General features: G+C 49.1%; 1 protein-coding gene across 1 annotated transcript in view; it reads right to left on the minus strand.

Annotated features, from left to right (window-relative positions):
- Positions 1-3,970, minus strand: part of TRPC5 (transient receptor potential cation channel subfamily C member 5) — a 99,037-nt gene extending 95,067 nt beyond the window's left edge. Inside the window, exon 1 of the mRNA XM_048070614.2 lies at positions 3,635-3,970. The gene's annotated coding sequence lies outside the window, so the exon portion shown is untranslated. The remainder of the gene's footprint in view (positions 1-3,634) is intronic.
- Positions 3,971-7,480: the final 3,510 nt, after the last annotated feature.

Genomic DNA, 7,480 nt, shown 5'->3' on the forward strand with positions numbered 1-7,480 from the left:
CAGGTTTTACCTGGAACAACCGCACATGGCAACACAGCATCCTCTCTGTGAGATGATGGCAGAAGTGCCCAAAGCAGGAGGCAGAGCTCTGGAGCACTGATCCTCACGCAAAAGGGGACCAGCCCCAGTTCTCCTCATTTCACCCCTGGATGCCAGTACATTTCACGCTTCCCCACGAGCATTAACCTGACTTACCCTGAAAACACACTGAAGCGTAACAGCTCAGGCAGCTGAGAGGGATAAAAATCCTACCCCAGCTTTCCAGTGCCTACGGTCTTCTCCCCCAGTGGCAGCTCCCTCTGCCCACAACTCCTACCTGCGGTATCGCTCTCCCCTGGGCGTTCAGAAGAGGACCTGGCTGGCAAGATGCTCTGTCGAATTGATTTGTGCCTGCGGGTCATCTCCCTCGGCAGGGAAGACAAATGAGAATAGCCTTTGCCGTGCTCCGATTTTGTTCTGGGGACTCACCTAGTTACAAAGAAACCTAAAGTTGATTTAAAGCTGGTACTTCTTAATCTGAACCACAAGCTGCGTCTGGATCCTTCTGTGGTTACCCACAACATTATTACCCAGCCTTTGGGGTTCAGAAACTTCCAGGAACCACTCGTTTGCTTGTGTTTTTCCCAAACTGGATGTTGTGGAGTCTGCCAATCTGTGTGGTGGCATCCTCCCCCTCTGAGAGGCAACGTTCATGGCACCCTGCTCTCGTGAGGGCCATGTAAGCGTGCCCATTGCTCAGCTTTGTGCCAGACTTATCAGCCCAACCAAACAGCTGGAAACCTCTGCGTGGCTCTAACAGTTGCACTCACTTCCTACAGGTTCCTCTCATTACTGAAGGTCAAAAAAAATAAATAAAAAGACTGCTGCACATCCAGTCCTGAATTTTTGACAGCTGAATCCTGCTGAACTTGGTGGTCCTTGCTGAGCGCGTCTCGATAAATGTCTCATCCTTGAGGCTGGCTTTTCTCTGCTCTTCCATGTTTCCCTTTCTCTCTCTCTCTAGCCAGAAATGATTTACATGTTTGTTTACTCCGAGCTACATTCATCTGAGTCATTCAGCAACCCTCTCCCCACAATCGTATTACAGCAAATTTTGAATTGGAGGCTCTATAAGAGAACATTACACTGTCCAAATACGAGAACAGGGGGCTAAATCCTGGGTCACGTTCTGCCACCAGGCTTCAGGAAGAACTCACCTTTGTGACAAACACTTAAAAAGTCAACAGATTACAATCCCCTGTATTCTACGTTACTTTATAAAAAAGGAGAAACTCCAGGCAAAGATATTACTCTATATTTACACCAGTGGAACAATTAGTAGAATTTGGCTCATTTCGTACAAATTATACTACTGTACTTTTAGGAATAATCTTTTCTGTTTCAAACTAATTTTAGCCACCCTTAAGTGGTGATTATCAAGCTCTTCCATCTGTTGTAGGAAAAAATTATTTGCACATAGCTTTTGCGATTTTTTTTTCCTCTGAGGTATGTTTTCAAGAACGACATCCCTCAAAAAAAACAGACTAATCGTATTATTAGGAAGACTCATAACTCAGCTGACAGTGCCTTGTCTATTAAAACCACAACATGAAAAGACCTCAGAATCAACATTCTAAGATTTTTTTAAGGTTGCCTGAAAATAAATCTTTGCAAAAAGCAAACTAGTCAAAGAATTTTGCATTACCTCAAGCGCAATTCTGATTAGAAGCTACTCAGGGACCCTACAAAAGCTGAAGGTGACTAAGAAAAATAAGAATGCCTTTTAAAAAACATGTTACAAAAACAATGAGATTTCAGCATGCGAAAGCAATGCACCTCAAATGATACGGAATTCTCTCAAAATCCCAGTAACAAGAAATCCTGTTAATGTTCTATATGCTTGCAAGACAAATTAAAACTGATCAGAGGTCAGCTTTAAACTCAAGTCCTTTTCCATCTAGTTTCTTTTCACAGCTTAAAAAAAAAAAAAAAAGCCAGTACCTGTCCTTTTTTTCTTTTGTTTTGTTTAAATGCTAGAAATGTGCCCTAGTAGAACCTGAGACACAGTTCTTGCCTCGGAAGACTTGCCCTTAGCTGACAGCGTAGAGATCATTGCAATCTCTCAGGATAAAAGTACAGCCAAATGCAAGAGCAAAGCCCCACCACGGAGACCAGAGGCTCACGCTGGGCCAGCTGATGTCGTGGTCAGGGTGAGCTCTTTCATGTCTTCAGCCACCACTTGCAGCTTCAGCAGTCTAAAACTGAAGCATTTCTTCAGCTGATAATGACCACCAAGTTACACGCAGAGAAACCGGGGGGCAAATATTCACGGCCCAAACAAAGAGTGACGCCTCTGGTGACACCCAAGGGTGATATTTTTAATTTTTTTTCTTGAGAAAGATTTCCAGTGCCTACAGTCTTCTCCCCCAGCGGCAGCTCCCTCTGCCCGCAACTCCTACTAGATAGGATACTAGATTTCTTTACAGGGGATTAATACTTTAGTCTGCTTTGGAGCTGTCTGAAAATGTATTTGGCCACATAGGTTCAATAAACTGCCTAAGGATCCTGCTCTAACTTCTGAAAAGCATTTTTGAAATAGTAATGCTGTAGTAATTTGCATTTACACAGTACCTCCTGGCTGAAAAGTGTTTCCATGGGCTTCCGAGCAGCTTCGCAGCCCTGAGAAGCAGCAGCAGAGGACAGGCCGTTATTTTACGGAGAAAGCAAGCAACACCAAGAAGCTTCGGAGACTTGCCCAGGATCAGCCAGGATGCCCACAGAACAAGAAAACAACGCTCCTCGGGTTTACAGGCACAGGCAGGCACTGTCACCACCTGACCACCCTCCTTCCCCAAACCTTCCCTTCACCTCTCTGCACCGGGCGCCGCGTTGCATAAGCCTGCTTGCGAGGAGGTGCACCTCACACCAAACTTAGGGTTCGCCTCTGCCCAGCCAGCTGCCGGGCAAAGCATTTTTACTGTACCACAGGAAAGTTGCGAGGGGGAGATCTGCTGGAAGTTGCCGGCTAGGAAACGCGAGGCTTCGTCCGTGCCCGTTCAACCATGTTACTTAAAGGACGTGGAGTTTAATGGCAGCCTGGCGTATTACCATATTCATAACCATGACTAACAAACCCGTTGTCAGAGCCACCAAAAATATCGCACCAGCAGAATGTTTTTATACCAAAGAGACCACTGAAGTCACAGCTCCGTAGTAAACAAATGAACTTAGGAGGAGTCTGAAAATCAGCACTGTTTTTTTCTTTAAGGATAGGGAATTTAATATCAACTATACCAGACACCTGACGGGCTGGGGACTGAGGGGGTAGCAAACGAGGTACATATTTTATGGCAGCACGGCAGCAGGGGACAAGACACCTCACGACCCCCGAGGTTTCAGGCCGGCAGGTCAGCCCGATGTCTCACAATTAAGACGGAGGACACCCCAATTAATGCATTAATTTAATTAATCAATAAACTCGCAGGGTCCCTGCCGTGCCGGCTGCTGCAGGGCGGCCAAAATCCCAGGGGGGGTACCCGGACAGGTGGCTCCGTGGCTGCAAGTTCGGGCGGAGCAGCCCCCGGAGGGGGCAGCCGGCCACCCACCCAGCCACCCACCCTCACCTCCTCCTCCCGCACCCCGGGGTGCCGCTCACCTCCGCGCCGCTCCGTCAGGCTCTACATGCCGGGACGCCCTTGGGCCGCCCCGAGCCGCTCGTTCGTAATCCGCTCGAAGCCGAGAGCCGCGGGGGCGGCAGCCCCCATGGCCGCCCCCCTGCCCAGCCGGGCTCGCTACGCCGCTGGCCGCGGCGCGGAGCCGCGGGGCCGCCGGCAGGCAGGGCACGGAGGGCGCGGCATCGCCCCGGCGGCGGGGAGGAGGGAGGCGCCGGGCAGGGCTCCGACCCTCCTCCCCGAAATGAAAGCCCCGGGTGCCCGCGGTGCTCCCCGCCGCCCCTCGGCGGGCCGGAGCGGGAGCAGGAGCGAGCGCGGGCACACGCAGCGCCCCTCGCACTCGCCGGCGGGCACACGCCGCCCCTCGCACGCCGAGACACCCGCCCCTCACACACGCACACGCGGGCACACCCGCCCGCCGCCATCCCCTCGCGGCCGGCTCCTCAGGCGCCCCTCGCAGGGAGATGGTGGAGGCTGGAGACCCGACCCGGCCCAGCAACCGTCCTTGTCCCTCCAGAATCAGGACCGATCACCCCTGGCACAGATAAACGTGGTCGTCCGGCCCGGCCTCATCCAGCCAAAACATATACGGTGGCTTGGGTTGGAAGGGACCTCAAGGATCACCTAGTTCCACGCCCCTGCCATGAGGGGAGGGGGGGGTTGCCAAATGTTCTGTCACACTGCGGTGCACCATCATATTATAGAATTATTAAGGCTGGAAAAGCCCTCCAAGATCATCTGGTCCAACCGTGCCCCTACCACCAATGTCACCCACTAAACCATGTCCCTAAGCACCACGTCCAACCTTTCCTTGAACACCCCCAGGGACAGTGACGCCACCACTTCCCTGGGCAACCCATTCCAATGCTTGGCTGCTCTTTCTGAGGAGAAATGTCTCCTCATTTCCCACCTAAACCTCCCCTGGTGCAACTTGAGGCCATTCCCTCTAGCCCTATCACTGTGAAAAGAGGCCAACCCCCAGCTTCCCAACAGCTTCCTTTCAGGTAGTTGTAGAGAGCAATAAGGTCTCCATTGAGCCTCCTCTTCTCCAACCCCAGTTCCCTCAGCCGCTCCTCACAGGACTTGTGTTCCAGCATGCCCCTCACCAGCATGACACCCAGTTATCACCAGCTCTCAACTTGAACTTGCCAGCCATCCCAGGGCTGGGGGTACATACCTCCTACTTGTTTCCCAGATATTGTGATATACAAGTGTCTAATTCTACCAGACAATGGGGAAAATCTTACTGCTCACTGACTGACAGACTGAGTCCAGTGAAATCCAGTTTTCACCATTTCCATGTCCAGAAACGCTTTCCTCATGTTGTCCTGGCGGCATGCATACAGGAGCATGTTGATATTATTCCACTGATCTCTGACACGAATCCACCACAGTTCTGTCACAGGCACAAGATCCTGGCTTTTGCTTGTTTTTCCTCTGTAATCACAGTCATGGTTATGAGGAGCCTTTTTTACCTCATGCTTGAAACCAAGGCTTGACGCTCAAGAGGAGTTTTTAACTGGCCTTATAGGCCTGTCAAGCCCACATCCTGTGCCTTTCAGTGATCACAGTTATTGCCATACTCCTCTAAACTTTGCCACGGCATTATTAAAAGATAAATAATGCACACTAACACTCTGACTCAATGCTTTTTCACAGGAAAGCACTTTGCCAGCAGCAGCCTGTGCAGAGGGACCACTTTGTCAGAGGCACCCACCTGTGAGTTGAGGTGCAGCACCGGCACTGAGGACACAGCCATGCCACCAGGCAGCACTGGGCTCCTGAGCTTGCCAGCAGCCATGCCAAGGGCATGCAGGCCATGTTACCGAGGGCATCGGCCTCACACTGCTTCCCCTGCAAAGCAGTATTAGCGTCAATTCAATATTTTATCACAGAAAATGTTTAGGAACCATTCTTGTCCTCTGAGGTACCGAGTAGTGCTGAGTAAATGATTCAGAGCAAATCATTTATTCAAAACTTCAGCCTACATTTTCTGTCAGTCCAAGAACACAAAACGATTTTCTTCCTGCTTGGATTCAGTCAACCCGTGTTTAAGAGCTTGGTTTTAAATCCCAGGCCTCGGACGTGCGATGCGTTGCTGAACGGGTTTCGCTGTACCGTATATGTGTGTATGTGATAATTGAGTGGGTGCACTGGCTTTGTAAATAACATCGGTGTGTCTCTTCTAGCGGGATGAACTGAATTCACTGCCAGGGAATGGCCCTGAGCCCAAGGAGAGAGGCCCTCTAGCCGCCAAGATTAGGTTCCAAGATTATGGACAGAGGATAGCTTAGTGTGAAAGGAAAAAATATAGTTGTAATTATGAAGCAAAAGCCTCCGGCCACTGTATAGTGGCAGTAAGGGCTCTTCTAGCCATACCTTCTGATTTGTTTAATTAATTCCCCTTTGTATATGATCCTTAGGATTTTTTTGGCCTGCATTTCACAGCAGCCCCTGGCCCTGGGTCCTGCCCAGTCAGGGCCCACTACAAGGCAAGCAGTGCCTGGAGAAAGGAAGGGTTGATCTGTGCATGGTAGAAAGGGTGCGATGCTGCCTGGGAGACGATAGGAGAAGCTGGTGGAGCTCTGCATGCTCCAGACACTGGCAACTGAGGTCACTGGCAAGCAGGACAAGGCTGCAGCTGGTGCCCTGCTGGGCGGAGGGCAGCTTCACTTGAAACAGTAGTGCAATACAATCCCCAGAATCCCAGTGTCCCAGATGTTGGGGAGGTTTGTTGGCTTTTTCGTGCCTTTCGGGTAGTCTGTTCATCAAGAGAGCTTTCTCCAGCAATATTTGGACTGTGTATCATAAATAAATGTGGGTGACTAAAAAGCAGTGTGGTTTTTGAAAAGTGATACTAACCCAAAATTAAATAAAAAGCTGTAACTATATTCTGCTTGGGAAGTCATTCCTCTGGAGGGACCTGAACCAAGTTAAAGCACACAGAGCCAGGTGTCAACGTATGCCCAACTCCAGCATTCTCCTCTGGCAGCGTGCAGTGGTACTGGTGTCAGCCAGAGTCAGGCCTGGTCACTCATTTACAACCAATTTTCTGTCTCTCAAAAGCTGTCTGGTGCCAGTAATCTCAAGGCCAAAAACAAGGAAAGTGGGTGAGCTTGTTTATTTCCCATTTTTCTCCCATAAATTGAAATGGGACAAGTGGCTGAGCACTCAAAACAAAGAGGGAAGTAGTTATTCTTAAAAATAGAGTCTCTAGAAATTGCCTTTTATCTCGCTGGAAAAAAAAAAAAAAAAAAAGCATATTCCTTCATCATGCAGAAAGGGAGATTTTGCATATTTTAATTAGATCAGTTGAAAGGTTGGGAAAAGAGAGAACCTGCTTAGCTGTCAAGCTTCTTAGTGAAGAAAAGTTCTCAAAGTTCAGGAACCTGGAGAGAGCTTTAAATCTCCACGGCTAAAAATAATTTGTCCCTTAAGAAAATGCCATGGATTTTTTTTCCCTTTTTTTTTTTTTTTAATATCACTGCCTTAGATGACTTCAGGTCATCAGAACATGGAAATCAAACTAGGAAACTGGAAACCTTTTTAACTTTCTGCACTTCAAAATCTTTTTGCTGTTAACTGGGCACTGGGTAATCCCTGCGGGGCTGCCATTTTACTTGTGTTCACAAGAAGTGATGAAATACAGATTGGCATGATGCTGAGGGCTACAGCTGGTGATACAGATGTGAGCAGGAGATTTCTCTGCCTCCACTCCAGCACTTTTAGTTTTTCTCTGGATTACCTGTATTATTTTTATTATTTTGGAGTCCACCTTTTTCATTCCAGTGAATGCACGCGGAGCAAGAACTCCAGGCTGGTGCATGGCA

The sequence above is a fragment of the Anser cygnoides genome, chromosome 13, assembly GCF_040182565.1.
Source record: "Anser cygnoides isolate HZ-2024a breed goose chromosome 13, Taihu_goose_T2T_genome, whole genome shotgun sequence".
NCBI lineage: Eukaryota > Metazoa > Chordata > Aves > Anseriformes > Anatidae > Anser > Anser cygnoides.